Below are 21,696 nucleotides of genomic sequence, written 5' to 3' on the forward strand. Positions count from 1 at the left end.
CCACACAGTCAGAGGGAGAACTTATAAACACCTTACAGACAGCACCACATTCAAAACCACATCTCTGGAATTGCAATAGCATTGAGCTAACTGTGATGCTCACTGTACTATTGGAGGAAGAAGGATACATGCTCCCAGATTCTTAAAGTGGGGGGGAATCATCAAATTGGTGGAGGACCATTAATAACCAGCTTTCTCGGCTGTATCTACATGTCTCCTTGTTGTGCAATGATGTAAAATGCTAAAGTGTTGCACCACAGATATTGATTGATAACACTATTTACTCTGGACAAATTTGAAACATGATCTTAATGGCACTCGTGGAACTATCATTCGCAAGCCAAATGATACTGTTTTGTACTCCAAAAATAATAAACTGTGTTGTTGTGATTACTTGCTTGGCTTTTGACATCTTTTCAGTAATGAGGTTCATTCAACGCTCCTATAGCATAACATTGAAACTCTGTCAAAGCTTTTTAATTGTTACATCGACAGCCATAATGAAACATGCATCCTAAACCTCTGTATGTAATTATCATACCTTGCATGTATGTAGTAACAACACTCAGGTTAAAGTAGCCAACTAAAAATCTAAAGGATTGAACTATCAATTCAGAGGTCAATGTTCAAACAGGCATGGTAGGTGATATTTAGATTTATTTAATAATCTGGAATTCAGTAAAAAAAAAGTTATTGATAACCACAAGGTTATCAGTCTGTGTAAAAGTTTGATATTGCTACTCATGGAGGGAATCATCATCCTCACCTGGTCTGACCAAACTGTAACTCTACGTAATTGTCTCTCAGAATAATCTCTGCACTGCCCTCAGCCAGTCACTCATTTCAAGGGCAATTTGGTTCAGGCTCTTTGTGTGGATTTTAGCAGTGTTGCTCAGATCACAAAAAAAAAGAGAAAAAAAAAATTCTTCCTAAAATTAATACTGTGCGTGAATCAAAGATCACCAACTGGAGTGCCTTCCCGTGAACACTATTACATGGGGACTAATTATTTTAAATGAATACTAGTATTCATGTACAAACATTGATGGTAACTGTACAGTAAAACCCCTGTTATCCTGAATTTGGGCAACTGACAAAAAGATTTGCGGATAATAAATAGGTAAAAAATATGGGAGTTCAAAATCTTTTGACAAAGTTCCCCACAGGAGGTTAGGAAAAAAAGGTGGAGGCATTAGGTATAAATAAAGAGGTAGTGAAATGGATTCAGCAGTGGTTGGATGGGAGGTGTCAGAGAGTAGTGGTAGAAAATTGTTTGTCCAATCGGAGGCCGGTGACTAGTGGAGTTCCTCAGGGTTCGGTCCTGGGTCCACTATTATTTGTTATATATATTAACGATCTGGATGTAGGGGTGGAGAATTGGATAAGCAAGTTTGCGGATGACACAAAGATTGGTGGTGTTGTGGACAGTGAGGAAGATTACCATAGATTAAAAGGTGATTTAGGAAGGCTGGAGGTGTGGGCTGAGAAATGGCTGATGGAATTTAATACAGATAAATGTGAGGTGCTACATTTTGGAAAGGCAAATTTAAATAGGTCATATACATTGAATGGTAGACAATTGAGGAGTGCAGAGCAACAAAGGGATTCAGGAGTTATGGTAAATAGTACCCTCAAGGCTGATACTCAGGTAGATGGTGTGGTGAAGAAGGCATTTGGAATGTTGGCCTTCATAAATCGGAGTATTGAATTCAAGAGTAGGGAGGTTATGATGAAATTGTACAAGGCATTGGTGAGGCCAAATTTGGAGTACTGTGTACAGTTTTGGTCACCAAATTATAGGAAAGATATAAATAAAATAGAGAGAGTGCAGAGAAGGTTCACGAGAATGTTGACAGGATTTCAGGGTCTGAGTTACAGGGAAAGGTTGTGCAGACTGGGGCTTTTTTCTCTGGAGTGTAGAAGATTGAGAGGGGACTTGATAGAGATGTTTAAGATTTTAAAAGGGACAGACAGAGTAAATGTGGTTAGGCTTTTTCAATTAAGAAAGGGGGAGATTCAAACTAGAGGACATGGTTTAAGATTGAAGGGGGAAAATTATAAGGGGAACATGAGGGGAAATTTCTTTACGCAGAGGGTGGTGGGGATGTGGAATGAGCTTCTGGCAGACGTGGTCAAGGCGGGATCATTGGTTACATTTAAGGAAAGACTGGATCGTTACATGGATAGGAGGGGACTAGAGGGGTATGTACCGGATGCTGGTCATTGGGACTAGGAGGGTGGGGATTTGCTACGGCATGGACTAGTAGGGCCGAACTGGCCTGTTCTGTGCTGTAAGTGGTTATATGGTTAAAATTGGCACACCAAGCTGTTAGTTCGCCAATCCACTCAACCCACAACTGGAATATTCACTTATTGGGCTTCTAACCATTCCCATAGGTGCTAGATACCAGGGGTTCAACTGTGTCAGGATTCTGAGGATGCAGGCTACAGAAGTGATGTGCATTCACATATCACCTTTAATGACCTCAGCAGGCTCCAACATGCTTTACTATGGTTGCTTCAAGATGTGTTTGGATCAGCTCAGTGCTAATATTCTTTTGTTTACAATGTTCACTGACATTTCAGTGCAACAGAGAAGGAGTTGGCAGTGGTGTTGCTTTGATGAAATCTTGAGGCAAGGCCACAATTGCTTTTGCAGACAATTCTTCTTCACCTCTACTGAAGATCATTTCTCTTTCTGAATTGTAAAGAGAGGTTTTAAAGATATGAAAGCTAAATTTGCTTCCATTTTTATTCTTGTCAGTGCATTCTTATTTTAGATCCATGCTTTCCATTTCTTGGCTCTTAATTGCTTTATTCGCTGTTTTTCTTGGGCCAAATACCAAAATCTTTCATGGTAATTCTTTTTTAGATTTACAGATACAGCACAGTAACAGGCTTTTCCAGCCCATGCGCTTGTGCCACCCAAATGCACTAATTAAGCTACAAACCCCATATGTTTTTGGAGGGTGGGAAGAAACCTGAGAACCCAAAATAAACCTATGCAGACATGGGGAGAACATAAAAACTCATTGCAGACAGCGCCTGATTTGAACTCGAGTTGCTGGCACTGTAACAGCATTGCGTTAACTACTGAGTGAACCTTGCTAACGTAATATATTAGCAATGAAATTTATGCTTGATATGTTAAATTCCACATTTCCTCATTGGTGTTCAGTGAGTTGCTGAAGATTGGAAGCTCTGGTGATTCAAACAAATACTCTAGACATGGATGAAAAAAAAAATGAGTTGAATGATCAGAAACATCATGTGAAGAGTGTGATAGTACAGATCAATCACCAATGTACATAATGTATGTAGTTACTGTATCTAGACTGTGCTTACAGCGATTGGCTGAGAGCTAAGCCACGCCTATTGTCTGGGCCTTAAAGGGTTGTGTCCCTAGCCAGGTCGGATCATTCCACCTGTGAAGAGCTCCTGTCTTTTGCTAATAAATGCCTTGGTTTGGATCAACAAGTCTTTGATTCTTTCGACGAGCTCTACAAAGAGTGAGATTGGTTTTGCCATTGGTGTCAATTCATTAGAAAAGACGACAATCTTTAACATGAGGAAATGGGATGGAACCATTAATATTATGGATTATTGACTTAGTTTTTAAGAGTACCGATTGTGAAATAGTTAGAATTGTAAATGAACAATTTGTGAAATGTTTCTGGTGAATTAAAGTGGATTTCCTGAAGCTTCACACACTTTCATTTCCGCTCCTCAACATAGTTTTCTGAAATCTATAAAATGACAACAAATTCTGATGTTTACATATGATTCTCACTGTAAAGTGAGAATTGCCTTATAAGTCTTTAATGCTTGTGTTTGGCAAACTCTCTGGCCCTGAAATATTAAATTTTCAGCATCTGGATGATAATACATAATAAATATTTCAAAACATAATCAATTTAAAACAATTATTTTCAACTTTTTACTAATAGTTGCTGCATGTTGTTTAAATTTTTGCCCCACATTTTGAAAAAAATGTTTAAAGTCTTAGCTGAAAAGTTAAACTCATTTGCTGGTTTATCATCTGTGAAAATTCTTCAACATGATGACTTGCTCAGCTACTTTTATCTCATTTCTGGTACTCGTCATCAAAGCCTTGTTCAAGCTGATGCCCAGTAGCAATTAATGTTAGAAAAATGTAAGTTTTCAACTTTGACACAGCTTTTCTTTTTCTTTAAACCATTATTTTGCCACTGACTACTATTTCTAGGTATTTAAAAAAATTCTTTTGTCCTTCTCCAAAATTCTGCTGCATTGTGGAACCAAAATTGAGTGACAACACCTATATAATATTTGGGCAAATTTGATCTTGTCACTCTCACTTAAACTGCAAATGTTAATAAAGCTTGTAGAGCAAAGCCTGCAGATGGATCAAAATGCTATATTTCATTTGTCTATCACTGATATTTTTGCCTCAAAATAATTTGGATGTAATACATGTTGAAAAGTGGCAAGTAACTAAAATGTAAATGGTTCAAATGATTGGCAATTTAGACTTAATGATGTGTTGTTTACACCATTTACTACTGTGTTTGCAAGCACTCTTTAGAACAAAAATTATGGCAGCATTCAATTCAAAATCATTCCAGCCAAGATTAATATTTGAATTGTTTGCCTGAAGTCCCATTGTGTTAGATATTAATGCTTGCTTGCTTATGCCAAGGAACCTTGAATATTATTCAATGAATTACAGACACAGTTTTAAAAAGGGCCTTCAGCCACAGGGCACTTACCTTATAATTGTCAGCATGGAAAGTCTACTGAGAATAATGAAGATGAATAGTGCGAACATTCCGCCATGTAACTAGGTGCCTGAAGTCTGCAAACAAAATTTGCCATTCGTTTGGATAAAAGAATAATTAATTATTCTGTTGCTGCATCCTTAACCTTACCTCGACAGCCACAACTAAAAGGAATTAAATAATCCAGGAAAATAATTACTGCTGGTTCTTGTAAAGAAGGCTAATGATAAAGTTCCTCTCTGATCTGGACCACAACAGTGAGCTACTTAGCCTCTATAAAATAATGAAGGTGGAATAGAAAGGACTTTGTGTGAAACAAAAGGAAAACCTGTTTACTAATTTGCCAGCACATCTCTGCAGATTTGAAAAGCATTACCAGAAATTCCATAGCTTTTTTTTTTCAGGTGATAATCAATAAAACACGCAATCAAAGTGATTGCCAACGCAATAACATCCATTGGAGCGCTTTCATCCCTAATGTCGAAGTACTCGAGATGGCAGAGGTCGACAGCATCGAGTCCACGCTGCTGAAGATCCAGCTGCGCTGGGTGGGTCACGTCTCCAGAATGGAGGACCATCGCCTTCCCAAGATCGTGTTATATGGCGAGCTCTCCACTGGCCACCGTGACAGAGGTGCACCAAAGAAAAGGTACAAGGACTGCCTAAAGAAATCTCTTGGTGCCTGCCACATTGACCACCGCCAGTGGGCTGATATCGCCTCAAACCGTGCATCTTGGCGCCTCACAGTTTGGTGGGCAGCAACCTCCTTTGAAGAAGACCGCAGAGCCCACCTCACTGACAAAAGGCAAAGGAGGAAAAACCCAACACCCAACCCCAACCAACCAATTTTCCCCTGCAGCCGCTGCAACCGTGTCTGCCTGTCCCGCATCGGACTTGTCAGCCACAAACGAGCCTGCAGCTGACGTGGACTTTTACCCCCTCCATAAATCTTCGTCCGCGAAGCCAAGCCAAAGAGAAGAAGAAGAGTGTGAACATGGAGTAGAGTTTAGGCTGGTAATTGTTTTGCCTTTTTGCCTGCGTTAGTTTGCATGTTTAACTGAATATTGAGGCATTGGAACATTTATTTGATTTTGCTGTGTGCTCCAATGGTGATTAGATGTGAACATTAGGCCAGCTGCTACAATATTGATGCTGATTTTATTTGTATCTCACTATTAAAAAAGATTTATCATGAATTTAAATATTTGAATTATTATCAGTAATTGTTGATGGACGATCTATTTCCAGTCACATCAAAATTTGGAAGAGCCCAAGAATTGTAAGTTATCAGATTCAGAAATAATTTTCTGGATACAATTAAACTGGTAAACTGAATGAACTGATTTTATAGCTGAAAATTCCTGAGGCATCAATCATCATCTTGTAGATAATATTTTGCATTATACTAGCATTTCTTTAAATGTAATGTTGCGCATGACTTTTCACATAATATGATTGTCTTGTGGGGGGTAAAAATCTGGCATCTAGAAAAAAGAGCCTTGCATCACTTTTCCGAATAGTGCAACAGTTTTATGGTGAGGAAAATAATTTTATTAACAGTTGGTAGAGAACAAAAGTCATCCTGGATAAATGAGTAAAATCATGAATAGGCATGAGTTGTATTTGCTTACAAACGGCTCCTGGAATTACATAATTGGATAAATACAATTTTGTTCAAATCAAGAGATGAAGGAATGTTGTGCACAAGGGAATCTGATGAGAATCCTGGTGCTGAAAGAAAATGCAATGGTAATTGATATGCTAGGCCAATAATTCTAAAAGTGAGGCATTTGTGGTACATTTGTACAAGCCACACTTGGAATACTGTGTGAAGGGTTTATCTCCTTGTTGATGGAGGAACTTGCACCAGAGAGAGTTTCGAGAAAGTTTATATGCTTGTTCCTTAGTTGACATGAGGGAACAGTTTGGAGTTCAGAAGGATGAGAAATGAACATTGAATCAATCCAGGTTATGGAGGAATTTGGTGCAGTAGAAACTATTTTCAAGTGGAAATTCTAAAGTTGTTCCATAGTTTCAGATTAGAGTTTGTTCGTTTGGAACAGAGCTGTTGAGGAATTTATTCTCTCCAATTTACTATCTCAAAGAGCTATGGAGGCTGAATCTTGGAATATATTCAAGGTTGAGATAGATCGATTCTTGGATGTCAATAAAGGAATTAGACCATGAGTCATCAGAGCAGAAATAGGGTATTCAGCCCATTGAGTCTGGCCAACCATTCAATCATGAGCTGATCCATTTTCCCACTCAACCTCCCTGCTGGCCTTCTTCCCATAACCTTGATCAAGAACCTATAAATCTCTGCCTTAAATACACCCAGTGAACTGGCCTCCATAACCACATGTGGCAATAAATTCCACAGCTTTATTCCTATGCATATCTGTTCTAAATGGATGCCCTTTAACCAGATTGTGCCTTCTTGCCCTCAACTCTCCCACCATGGAAAACAACCTTTCAACATCTATTCTGTCTTCAAAATGAGACTTGGGTGTTGCTGTGCATCAGTCATTGAAAGTGGGTGTGCAGGTGCAGCAGGCAGTGAGGAGGGTGAATGGTATGTTGGCGTTCATAGCAAGAGGATTTGAGTACAGGAGTAGGGAGATCCTGCTGCAGCTGTACAGGGCCTTGGTGAGACCACACCTGGAGGACTGCGTGCAGTTTTGGTCATCTTATCTGAGGAAGGATATCCTTGCCTTAGAGGGGGTGCAGAGAAGGTTCACTAAGCTAATAATGGGGATGGAGGGACTCGTATATGAAGAAATGTTGGATAGACTAGGCTTGAATTTAGAATATTGAAGGGGGATCTTAATAGAAACATAAAATTCTTAAGGATTTAGACAGACTAGATGCAGGAAGGTTGTTTCCAATGCTGGGAAAAACCAGAACCGGGGCCATAGTTTAAGAATAAGGGGGAATTTTTAAGGACTGAGATGAGGAAAAATTTCTTCTCTCAGAGAGTGGTAAATGTATAGAATTCTTTGCCACAGGAAGTAGTTGACGCTGGTTCCCTGTCAATATTTAAGTGTAGGTTAGATTTGGCCCTTGTGGCCAAGGGGATTAGGGGGTATGGGGAGAAGGCAGGAACTGGGTACTGATCAACCATGATCATAATGAATGGTGGTGTAGGCTTGAAGGGCCAACTCCTACACCTATTTTCTATGTTTCTATGTTTCTATGAGATCCACCCTCATTCTCCTAAATTCGAATGAGTATAGGACAAGAGCTGTCATACGCTCCTTGTATGATAATCCATTCGTTCCTTGAATCATCCTAGTGAACCTCCTTTGAACCTTCTCCAATGTCAGTGCATCCTTTCTTAAATCAGGAATACAAAATTGCTCATAATACTCCGTGAGGTCTCACCAGTGCCTTATAGAGCCTCAACATCACATCTTTGCTCTTGTATTCTATTCCTCTTGAAATACACGTCAGCATTGCATTTCCCAGATCCCTTTGCATCTGTGTATCTTCAATTTTCTCTCCATTTAAAATAAATAGTCTGCTCCTTTATTATTTCTACCAAAGAGCATGACCGTGCATTTTCTGACATTATACAGTATTTAATTTGCCACTTCTCTGCCAAGTCTCCTCATAGATAGATAGTTACATGGATAGGAGAGGACTGGAGGGGTATGGACCGGGCGCTGGTCAGTGGGACTAGGAGGGTGGGGATTTGTTACGGCATGGACTAGTAGAGCCGAACTGGCCTGTTCTGTGCTGTAAGTGGTTATATGGTTATATCTGTCCATGTCTTTCTGAACCCTCTGTGTTTCTTCTACACTACCTGCTCCTCTACCTATCTTCATATTGTTTGCAAACTTGGCTACAAAGCCATTTATTCCATAATCTAAATCATTAATATACAACATTAAGAAAGAATGGACTTCAGGATGGCTGTGACAGAGAATAACTACTTTACTCACTAGCTCCTTCAGTCACTTCTCCATTCTTTTTTACACAACCTAAGTGAGTCAGACTTCATATTCTTGTCTTTTTGTGTGTGTATATATAAATATATATTATTCTGAAATGTCTACAAGAAACGGCAATTCTGAAAGGAAGGAAAAAATGTTGACCTATCCATCCTTGTTATCGATTGCCAAGGAATTCAAAACTTAACATATTCAGCTGTCTAATTGATAATGTCTATCTTTTTTTGGAATTTACTTCATGTGGTTCAACATTAACAGATTATAACTTGAAAGTCATTGATTTGGAAAGTAGGAGAGTAGGCATCAAAATCTGTGCATTCTGGGCTTAGCTGCAGGGAAAGGGCAACTTATAATTTTTTATCTCTCAGACCTGCTTCTTATTGTGTTTGGAGAGGAGCTGTTTTAGTTTCCCCTGGAGAGTGATAGAGAACACCATTCATTGGTACCAAAGCTTGCATCTGGGCAGAAGCCCCTTTCAGTTGTTATTTGGCTGCATCCGTATCAAACAAAGGAACTTTTAATTCATGAAGCCCATCGGAGAGGAAAACTTGATTATCGTAGTCAGCAGGTAAGGATTGCTGAAGATTACTTTCCAAAAATTGAGTCAGCATGCTGTGTATAAATATGTGATGTCAGAGTTGTATACTCTCGGGCTTAAACCTTCTCTGCTTATCTCGGCATTACTCTTACCAATGGGCAAAAGAAATGGCTGGGCTCGATTAATGTGGTTCGGAATTCTTCTATTCAAGATTTCTGTATCTCACCCTGCGTGCCATTTTTTTTTTTTAACTGGATGAATAAAGCTGATGATTTAGTGTTATTACTTTGAAAGTTTTAATGTTAATTTTATGATATTTGCAGAAAAAGGGTTGTTTGCTTTGTCTTATTTAGTTTAGAATGTATTTTCTGGGGAAGCTGACACACTTACGTAAATATTTCTTTTCATAATTTTTTCATTTGAGAAGAATATTCATACTCATTTTTTAAAAATGAATGTTTGTTTCAAAATATGCAATTAAAAATTATATGAGAAGTTTAATTGTTTTTCTATTTTCTGTACTATGATGTAGTCTAAATAAGATTTCTGTAACAAGTTGAAGTACTTTGAGGCATTGGGATATTTTATAAACAATATTGGAGCTGGGAACACATTAGCCAGCAGGAAGTATTGTTTAGGTTTGCTAGATTAATTTTGGTGAGTGCATTGCTAGCCTACCCAACAGCCATCAGATCTTGGGATTAGAGGGGAGGGGGTGGGGTAGGGATTGTTTTCATTTCTTCTACATTGTTATGATATTTTTAATTAGTATGTATTTCGGCCAATCTATTCCTAACCTTTTGGTTTTCAATATTTTCTGTAAGACTGCCATCTGGAGTTTAAACTTTGTTTGTGCCAATGGCACAAGCTGATACTTTTGGATTGATACTGTAATGTTAATATTTTATTTGTACTAATCAACCCTTTTTTATTAATGGAAAAATATGGCTAATTCTATTAATTTCCTTAGCTGGAATGTGAAGAGCCTGAACCATTTGGTGAAGTGGAGGAAAGTATTTTCATATTCAAACAGCTTAAAGCCACAATTGCATTTTTGCAAGAAACATATTCGTAGTTGTGATAATTCTCACCTCATGGCAGGGGACAGCATTATTATTCTTCCTTTCAAGCTAAAGCTAAGGGGGGTTGATTCTTATTAAATGAAAAATTTCATTTGGTTAGCACAATGTCGTTTCAGACACAAATGGTTGTTACAATATTGTTTCATGGAAATTGTACAACAAAATGGTGGCTTTTGCTAATGTTTGTGCTCCTAATGTAGATGGGTTGGGGTTTGTTGAACATTTCTATTCTTCTTTGTCAGAGTTGAGTCTATACTCCCTGATCCTTGGGGGGATTTTAATTGTTAGATCTTGTTTTAGATCACTCTTCTGTTAAACCTACCACATTAATTCATTATTTTTTAAAGATCATATTATGGTATTTCTGATGTTTGGCATTTTTTCATCCAGCTAGCAGAGAATTTTTCCCCAATGTCCATTATACTCATTAATGGATTGATTATTTTTTTATTAATAATCAATTAAACCCTCTAACTCATTCTTGTGATTACCATAGTATTGTAATATTATCAATGCTTTTTCATAATCTTCCTCAAACAAAAAGACATTGGTATTTCATTTCAGCTTTACTATCAGATAGTGACTTTGTGAAATTTATGGAAGAGCAGATAACTTTTTTGACACTAATGTCTCATTGGAAACTTCCATTTTGGTTGTATGTGATACCTTAAAAGTCTTTCTTGGAGGACAAATTTTTATACTGTTAATAAAAAAGGAAAGATTAGAATTAACTAATTAATAGATAAACAGCATGCTCAAGTTAAAATATGGTATTATATAAAAAAGCAAACTGAACTTAAAATTAATTTTGATCTTCTTTCAACATATCTAATTGAAAGTAAACTTCTTAAGATTAAGAGTCAGTTTTATGTACACAGTGATAAATCTGGCATGTTTTTTGGTAACCGTTTGAGAGGATTTGGAGCTAAATGACATATTACAAAGATTCATAAGGATAATGGTAGCATTAGTACAGATCACTTGGAGATAAAAGTTACATTTAGAAAATTTTACTCTCAACTTTATACTTCTAAAGGTACACATGATGATGAATTTTCGAGATCTGTTAAATATTGCCTTGATCTCCTTGGATAATCAAATTGTTCTTTCTAAATTTGTAATTGATTGATGCGATGATTATTATCTTTCTGGTGCTACATTAGGAGAAAGCATATATTCATGTCAAACGGTATTCTCTTGGCATTAGATTGAGGATTTGATTCTAACTCCAGTGGGACTTTTAATCAAAAACTATTGTGAATGTCATGGTTTAAGATCATAACAATATTTCATTTGCTTTTTAGGCACTGAGTATCTCTGACTCTGGAAGACCTCAGCTGACCGTGTTGACCACTGTTTTAAATTGTGTTGCTGCAGAACATTTCAATTTTGCAGAAGAATCCAGAATGACCTGTAAGTAAATGGATTGAATCATTGGATTTTTATTCCCAATGAAAATCTTGCTTGATAATTTTAATATTTTAAGGTGTGGAAAGTATTCCTTTAATTTTCACCACTGATGGTAAAGATCAGCATTACATGTGTTGTTTTGGTTATTCAATTGGCAGGCTTTCATAGACTGGTTATAACATAGATGATTGATCTTCCATTATCAGATTTTTAGCTAAGATCAATCCCAGAATGTTGTGAATATACGAGCCTGTATCTTGTCGGCTGTTTAATCAGATACGTGACAGTTATTTTGGCTAGTATTAATATCACATTTTTTGCTATAAATTCTTGCCTGAGGTAATATCACAAAATTTGTAACCATTGGAAACAATTATATGAATTCTGAAAAATGATCTGCAGGGAAATGCAGAAGGTTAAATTCAGGTAATTAACTAATCACAGGGATGCATCAAATCAATAACTAACCACATGAATGGTGAATGTTGGAAATGAGTTTCTGATCATTTCTGCAATATATGTTCAACAAAAGAATTTTTGATCCTACTCTCTACATTTAAACATAATGAATGATATGAATTGAGCAAACAATCAACATTGAGCCATGATGTCATATTTTGCAGATAAATATATTGGTGAATTATAACATTTAAAGTGTCTTTCAGATAATATTGTAAACTACCATAATATACTTCAACATTCCTATCAAGTTGAATTATTTGACAAGCTTAGTAATGATTAAGGGTCAGCATATTATTTTTGCCTAAAATTCAGGGCAGTAGCTTGGTTTAAAAAAAAACAAGAAAGAAAGAAAATAAAAACTAAAAAAAAAAATCACTGGAGCCATTGAGTAGGTGGGGTAAGATTCAAGGTTGGCATTGCTGACGAAGGGTCAATACTGACCACATTTTCACCTCATAGCAGTCCTGATGACCTCTTCAGTTTCTTCGAACATAATCACTGACCACATTCTCCCCTTATAGCATTCCTGTCGACCTCTTCAGTTCCTTCAAGCAATCAACCTGTGGGATAGGCTTCTGTGGACCAGGCTGCAAGGAGTGATTAGGCCTCAGCTGGTCGACTCTAAGGCTCCAGTCCTGGAAAACCTAAGAGAGCTTATACATTTTATCAATTTTGAATTGTCTCTGATAACATTGGACAACAATTTTTTCCAAAACATTTACTTCCTGAAAAATTAAATATTGAGGAATATGCACGTCCTGATTTTGTATGCTTGAAGAATACTCAAAATATGACAGAAAATCACAAAAATAGGGTAAATCTAAAAAACTGGTACGTGATAGGAAAATTGTAAGGTGGTTTTTTTGTGATCAACAATCCAAAATTCATAAAATACAGCCAAAAGTGATCAGGAAGACCATCTTCATTGTGCAGTGTAATCAGGCACTTCTGGGGGGGCGAGGGGGGAGGGGGAGGTGGAGGAAACTAATACATTTTCAAAGAAAGGAAAATAGGTATGCAAGAAAATTGAGCACAACTAGAAATTTGCCAAGGACATAAAGACAAATGCAATATGATCTTTATGCAATTCAATAAGTGTGTAGGCGAAACACTCACCAAGGACAGAATATTTTATTGGTTGCAACATTTTGATTGATTATATGACATTAAATGCTCAATGTAGTGATCCTTCCAACTCATGAGCCAATATCTATCTGACACCAAACATCCCTCTGATTTTTAATGCTCAAGCACAAAAGTTAAAATGCTAACCCATGTGGGGATGTATCTGATTGGTCTCCTTAGAAACCATCAAACAGAGTTACATAAGATTTGGCCTGTTGATTTTCTTGACAGATGCTACCTGACCTGCAGAAATCTTCAAGCATGTTTCTTTTCAATTCACAAAATATTTTTCTGAGTTTATCCCACTACACTTGTGTTATCAATAAAGAAAGTTCTCTGAAAGAATTAAATGACAGCACTAATGGTGGCACAGTTTCTCCTGATGCAAAGTTGCAAGAAATCTCAGAATTAGTAATATCACTGGGGATTCATTCTCCTAAATTTCTTTCACATGCATTAATACAAGCAAATATAAAGTATCCTTGAATTGTAGACAGCGACTCAAATGGGTAGAAGTTCCTTGGGGGGAAAAAAAGACACTTCAATTTAATATTCTTAATATTATTAACAATTTTATTGTTTTTTTTTAATTCTTCCAAATTGTTTTTTTGCATGTATTTATTTAATTATTATTAAAAATTTAATTTAATCATAAGTCCTTGGTGATGGATGATGAATGATCTGACCTCTAAGGAAATGCAAAAGATCCTCAATTAGTTTGAACATCTATAAGGAGAATTGCAAAAATAAATGCTGTGATACAAATAGCCTTTGGCTCCTTCCTTTGCACGAGAATGAAGACTGTTTCACAGTTTTAAGTAAAAACACAATGCTAGAGACAAAAAACTCAGCGGGACAATGTACTTTATAAATCAAAGATAAAGATACGTAACTGATATTTCAGGCTTGAGCTCTTCATTGTGGTTGAGCAAAATATAGTCAGGCAGCTTGATGAAGGGCTCAAGCCAGAAACGTCAGTTATGTATCTTTATTATTGCAATATCAAGTACACTGTTTGTCCTTCTGAGTCTCTCCAGCATTGCATTTTTACTTCAATCACGCTGTCTGCTTACTTTTGTATTTCACTCACAGTTTTAAATGTCTGCCTTTTATTACCAATGATCTTCAACAACTGATATAGTCAAGGATGTTAGCATCATTCATTGATTGTTCACTTTTGTAGTATGTCTGAATGTAAGATAGCATTTTTTTTTACAATGTTATGCACGAGCATCTGTGAATCCAATGGCAAGATTTTTCCCCTGAATGTCAAGAAATTTTGTTCCTTGTTGTAAGTGTTGAGCAACATGATGATAAAATACATGTATTTCCAGAGACAAAAAAGAGGGATTCAATGCAGAAGCCTTGTCTGTGAAGACAGCACCTTCCCCGGACTCCATTGGTCTTTCTGAATATGTGAATTCCATACACATATTCGGTATTGGCTTTCGGAGCTGGGGTGTTACGGTAAAGTTGTATAAGACATTAGTGAGTCCAGATTTGGAGTATTGTGTGCAATTTTGGTTATCTAACTGCAGGAAAGATATCAACAAGATTGAAATAGTACAGAGAAGAGTTACAAGGATGTTGTCAGGATTTGAGGAACTGAGTTACAGAGAAAGATTAAACAAGTTAGGACTATATACCCTGGATGGGATATAGACAGAGTAAATGCAAGCAGGCTTTTTCCACTGAGGATAAGTGAGAGAACTAGAGGGCAGAGGTTAAGGATGATAGGTGAAATATTTAAAGAGAACATTGTTGTTGGGGGGGGAGGAGGGGTGGATACTTCTTTATGCAGAGAGCAATGAGAGCATGGAATGAGCTGCCATCTGAAGTGCAGAATGCGGGCTCAATTTCACACAAAAATTGAATAGCTTCATGGATGAGAGGGTTATGGAGGGCTGTGGTCTAGGTGCAGGTCATTGGGATGAGGCAGAATAATAGTTTGACACAGAGTAGAGGGCCCAAAGGCCTTGTTTCTTTGCTGGAGTGTCCTCTGGATCCATGCATAACATTGCCAATTTTTTGCAAATTCTACTCTCTATTATATTTTCAATGTCTTCTCTTCGCTTTTTGTAGTGTGGATTGTGGAGGGTCTTGTGACCTCTCCATCTAAAACCTGGTGGGAATGTGGTTTGTGGAGGGTCACATGACCTCTCTATCTAGAAACTAGACAGAAGTCACATCACCTACCCATCAAAGTTGGACTCTGTCCATCCATTTGTGCACACCTGACCTCTGGCACCTTTAATCATCTAGTGATTACCTGAGCTGGCCCCTCTACCTTGCAGTACTATAAAGTTCACCACATGCAGTAGTTCTTCCTCGTTTGCTCCAGCCCTGAAACAAACTCTGCTCCACTCTAGGTTGTGAACTGTAGCCAACACTGGATGGGTCATTGGTAAGGTGTGCACGGTGATTGGGGCTGTTAGGTAGCATTGGAGCCGGAACAGCAGGTAATTATTGTAATTATTGGTTGTTATATTTGTGCACAGTTGCTAGTATTGGTAGCGTTAAGTCCGATGTGATGGATTATACTGTGTTTTATGATTGAGCGTATTAGTGTGTGTTATCCCTGTTCTGATCCCATTGCATGTGTTTTTATAAAGATCCTTCCTGTGTCAGCCTGTGTCCAGTCTCATTGAACCCACCGAACTTTACCCTTCCCACTTGTTTAAATTTCCCTTTTAACTTTTCTAAACTTTTTTTTCATGTTCCACAGTATTGAACTCACAATATCTGCAATCTGCCAACTTATCCTCTGCACAATCTGACACTAGGGGACTCCAGAGGTGGCTGTAATCTCTTTTATTTGACAGATCAGGATTACCCTGAATCCATGGAATTCCCTTCCTTAATTTCTTCCATTGATCTGACATTGATTTAGTTTCATTTCTACTTCCAGTCAATTGCTGAAGCCTTTCTTTGGCAAGTAACATTTAACTACCCTCAATTTAGAACCCTGCTGGGAAAAAGTCTGGTGAAAATATCAGAAGGATTTTAACAGTCTGCCAATAAAAAGGCAAAGTACATTTTCAAATTTTGTGGCTGAAAAGTACAATAAATCAAACTTGTATCAAGAGGAGCAGTAATAGTGCAATATTCTGTTAATAGATTATGATGTTAAAAGTCCAATTAAATCAACTGAAACAGAAATAATTCAGTTGCTGTTAATTCTATTGTGGTTCATGTGTAGGAAGAGTAACTAGTAGCTGAGCATGTAATGTCTTCTGACACTCTGTAAAATCAATTAAAACTCTGCAAGCCATACACTTAATTGCATTGGTCAGGGTGATACTTTAGCGTCATTGCAATCGCAGGGTCAGGTTTCTGACTGCAAAGTGTCCGCTTCAGTAACTGTTAAGGGCCCTGCATTTTTAGCATGTTATGCCAATTAGTCATCTCTCTACTGATGTTAAAGGCAATAAACTGCTCAAAGGGAAATTCATTTTTGATTTATTTCACAAAACCTGTGCACCCAATAACAGATGACAATTGTATTCCAATGAAATCAATTAAGTTGAGTTTTCGAAGCAGAGTGCAACCATGAATGTTCATTTAACAAAGCAACTGTGTACCTATTACCCTGCAGACACTTTTGTTTTAACTTTTTTTCTGGGTATGTTAAAAGAAGCATGATGGGCTCCCACCAGCTGTCATATTGCCCAATTACTTTTTAAAATCTAGTATTGGTGCTTAGCATAAAAATCAAGAAGGCATAGGTTTAAAATGAGAGGAAGAAGTTCTCAGAGGTAAGTTTTTACATAAAACGGTTGATGTCTGGAATGTGCTGTCAGCGAAGGTGGTGAATCAGATGGAATTAGTACATTTTAGAGGCATTTAGAAAGGCACAAATTACCAAGCATAGAATAGTATGGATCTAATGGAGGAAAATTTAATAAATATGGTTGGGCAAAAAGGTTAGCACAAATGTGATGGGCTGCAGGGCCAGTTTCTGTGCTGTAGAGCTATGATTCTATCAATGATTCTTCGAAGGCCTCAAGAATATATGAGTTTCAGGTCTGATGATGTGGTTAGGGCCCGGATAGGTTTAAAAAAAAAATTTAAGTTTCACTTGGTGATTGGTTCAACTGCAATTTCCAATTAAGTTGCTGTTTACAGCTAATTGAGTTGCATTTAAAAGTAAATTTATATGCAAGCCAGTGAATGACAGATTTGCTTGTTATATCTTATGCCAGGAAACCGTGAACTTCCAAACCTGACTTATAACTCTTTTATTTATCAATAGCCAGTCTTCTTCCCACCTGTAAGTGCTCAGTCCTTGGCACTTAATTTGAAGAACATTTGTAAAGAACCAACAGCAATTGAAGAGGATGTCTGGATTGGAGGGAGTCTAGTGTTGCTGCTTTTGTTGAATGATTTACAAAAGGGTCACTTTCTTACATTGACTTGAAGGGTGTGATGTGGCAGAAAGTTGGACATACCCTGGCAGGCCTGTGCTTTATGGCTGACAATGAGGAGGTCAAGCTTTGCCACAGGCATTGAGTTTCACAATAACCTTTAGATACTTCCCCTTTCGACCTTTGACCAGGACATCAACAGATTCAGTTGATCTCTCAAACTGCTGCATTCAATCTTATTTAACAAGCTAAAATCTCCCAGTTACCCTGTGTCTAGCTGCAGAGTGTTCATTAATCTGGCTTCCCCCACATACATTATCTGCAGGTATTGTTGTATCATGTGGTTGCAGTTATCAATAGAAGAGACCAATATCTAGTTAGTTCCCAGTTAGTTACAGGATCGGGCAACTTTTCTGCTACCCATCCAGTCATTTGGCAGCGCTGCTTCTGGTGTGGACCTACCGGGAGTGAGGAGTGGAGATACGACACTTCCATGGGTCCAACTGCTGTCAGCTCCATCTAGGCTTTGCCCGTTAGAGGAGTTGATGGTAGTTTTATTCAAAATCCCATGACTGCGGGGTCTGCGCCCAGGTTGGCGGTGCCTGTAACTGGCAGCAACCATAAGTGGTTGCAGACTCCAGAGGAGCGGAGAACTGGTGCAGGGCAGCTGAAACCAGGGAAGACCATCACTCATCTGAGAAGGAGAAACCGAAGGGATGACGGCAGACCAGTTGAGGGGGCTCTGCAGCTGAAAGACCAATGCTTGCGGCAGGCTGCTGATAACTCGAGGTGAGGAACCCACGGGGGCTGTGGACTGCTGGGGACTGGCTGAAGGGGTACCAGGTATTGGAACCAGGATGCGAGGGGATGCTGAAGGGTTCCTGACCGTGTTGGAGGTTCAGATCTGGAGCTTGGGTCGCCAATGATTTGGACTGGACTCTGTGTGGCTGCGGGGGCTGCGGAAGCGCTGGAAGTGAATCTTCGGACACTCGGTGACTCTGGTGGGGGGAGGGGGGAACACCTTTCTTTTGCTTCTCTTTCTCTGTCAACAGAGGTGAAAGCAATTTCATGTAGTATGACACTGTTTTATTACATGACAATAAATGGAATCTTGAATCTTGTCAAGACACATTTAACCAGTCACAATATGTCAGGCACTCCTTTCTATCACTGTGTCCAAGGATTGTTGGATTTTGTGCTGAAGGATATGAGAGTGCTGGTGCATGAAGCGCCTTGCATGTACAGCAGGCTATTAGGAAGACAAATGGAATGTTAGCCTTCATTGTTGAAGGAATTGAGTTTAGGAGCAGGATGGTTATACTGGAAATTGTATACTCGGGTACTAATGAGGCCACATTTGGAGTACTATATGCAGTTCTGGTTTCCATACTTGAGGAAAGATATATTGGTCTTGGAGGCAGTGCAGAGAAGGTTCACCAGATTGATTCCAGAGATGATGGAGTTAGCCTATGAGCAGAGATTGAATCATCTGGTTGTTGAGAAACTCCAGTGGAATTCAGAAGAGTGAACGGGGATCTTAATGGAATATGTAAAATAGAGGTAGGTATTTTTTTTCTACTGGTAGGTGAGACAAGAACTAGGGGTATTAAATTTAGGATGGAAATGAGGAAGAACTGCTTTTCCCAGAGGGTGGTGAGCCTATGTAATTCACTGCCATTGGAAGCAGTGGAGGCTACCTCAATATTTAAGACAAGATTGGATAGATTCTTGCATAGGAGGGGAATTAATGGGGAAAAGGCAGGTGGGTGGAGATGAGCCTATCATCAGATCAGCCATGATCACATTGAATGGTGGAGCTGACGAATGGCCTACTCTTGCTTCTATTTCTCATGTTCTGGACAAAGTGAGTTATATTTTTTCTTCAGATTCAACCTGCTTGTAAAGCAGATGTCATGGATCATTGAAAACCTTTTTCTTCCCCCCTGAAGCTCGTGAACATCTCACTGATGTGCTGAAGGAGCAGTCCTGTTGGTGTAGTTGGAATGATGTCCAAGATTTCTCATGTTGGGGCCTAATTGTATCATTTGGTCTTGATTTGTTTCAATTTGTGTGATTTTCTTTGTCTCTGGTCAGCATCTTATCTGAGAGCAAATTCTGAGTTGTTAAACTGATTGCAGATGGGGAATAGGTCTTGAAGGCAGCAGTAAATGCGCTTCTGTGATTTTAATAGTCAGCCCCATGTCTCCTGAAATCAGAACTAGAACATGCAAAAACAGCCTCACAGTTTACTAGGACTGTGATTTGGAACCATGTGTCAATCCAAATTTCAGCTCATGGGATGAAAATCTCTCTATTAATTTTAATACCTCCTATAACAGTGACAATAACATGAGCCCATGTATATGAAAAACACAACAAAGAGGAGAGAGTTATCATCATTGAATGGCAGTTCCATGAGGGAGTCACCAAATTTCATGAAGGAGTGACATTACAAATTGGCTGGACTGACAAATGCCATAATGATATTAGGCAGTGGTACCACGAGACATTATTGTTCCATTCATTTAACTAGGCTTTGAAGCAACAGTAAAATTGTATGTGGTTTAACAACCTTATCTTTGAAAAGCACAGTTACCGACCCTCAAAGAAAATATATTTTAAGGTAAATTTGAACATTTTTATATCACTCATTTGTCTGCCAAGCGATGATTGCGTTAGCTCGCACTGTGTGGGGCTGGCAGTACTTGTTACACTTCAGTCTTGCTCCTGACATTGTTGCTTTGCCTTCATGGCAAAATGACAATTGCAATAAGCAGACTGTCACACATCTTCCTTGGCAAGGTTCTAACTATAATGTCTGTACGGTAAGCTTGTGAGTTTCTACAAAGTTTGCCATGTCAGGCAGGATGGAGCAAAATCACTTGCAAGAAGAGAGCTGCCAAAGTTTAGAAAGCCTTTCAGATGTCAGTGAAAATTAAATCCCCAGAAGTGACTGCTTGCAGTTCACTAAAAGGATTGACGCAACATTGCCTTTATTCCAGAGACCTAGAATTAAAACAGAAATGCTGGGAACACTCAACAGGCAGAATGAGAACTTGAGTTCATATGTTTAAGGTGAGGCATGAAATATAAATTCTATTTTTCTTTCCACCAATCCTCTGAATGCTCTACAATACTTGGTTTTTATTTTAGCTTTCCAGCATCAGTTTTTGTTTGATATTTTGGACTGAGATCCAGGTGCTTCACTTTCTATGATTATATATTCAATAACTGGTTGTAAGATAAAGTAGCATACTAATAATTATGGTCGTGTACCACTGACAAGTTGAAGTGCATTTAAGAGAGGATGCATGAGGTTTCATGCAATAATCATGATATTTTTAAAAAAGTATAAACACAATGCTGGAGAAACTCAGCTGGTCAAGCAGGGTCCTTTATATAGCAAAGGTTAAAATACATAACCAGCATTTCAAGCTACAGCCCTTCATCAGGGTATGGAAAAAATGTCAGCAGGCATCCAAACAAAAGAGGAGGGTGGGAGGTGTGGTCGAAAAGGCTGGAAGTGATAGGAGGAGAAGGGAGGGAGGGGACAGTAGCGAACAAGGGGAGAAGGGATGGCTGGGTGAATAGATGGAGGAGAACTGGAAAAGAGGGGAGAGGGAAGAGGAGAGCAGGTGAGCAGAAAATGGAAAAGTCAATGTTAATGCCATGTAGCTGGAGAGTGCATGAGGCAACCCCAATGTAGTCATCGATATACTGTAGGAAGACTCCATCGATGACTACATTGGACCTGCCTGATGCACCCACGATGAGCTTGTCAACTTCATCCACTTCACATCTAACTTCCACCCCGATCTCAAATTCACCCGGTCCATCTCTGACATGCTTTCTCCTCCCTAGATCTCTCTGTTTCCATCACAGGAGACTAGTTTTTATTGACATGTATTACAAACCCACTAACTCCCAAACTACCTTGACTACACTTCCTCACACCCTGTCCCCTGCAAGAATTATATCCCCTTCTCTCAATTACTTCATCTCTGCTGC

The 21,696-nt window shown here is 38.5% G+C and overlaps 1 protein-coding gene across 7 annotated transcripts in view; it reads left to right on the forward strand.

The window, feature by feature from the left end:
• LOC138751912 (leucine-rich repeat-containing protein 4C-like) overlaps window positions 1-21,696 on the forward strand; it is a 568,103-nt gene that overhangs the window by 129,231 nt on the left and 417,176 nt on the right. For all 7 annotated transcript variants that reach the window (XR_011350273.1, XR_011350270.1, XM_069914885.1 and 4 more), the window contains exon 2: window positions 11,632-11,740. The gene's annotated coding sequence lies outside the window, so the exon portion shown is untranslated. The remainder of the gene's footprint in view (window positions 1-11,631; window positions 11,741-21,696) is intronic.

This window comes from Narcine bancroftii, chromosome 1 (assembly GCF_036971445.1).
Source record: "Narcine bancroftii isolate sNarBan1 chromosome 1, sNarBan1.hap1, whole genome shotgun sequence".
NCBI classification, from domain to species: domain Eukaryota; kingdom Metazoa; phylum Chordata; class Chondrichthyes; order Torpediniformes; family Narcinidae; genus Narcine; species Narcine bancroftii.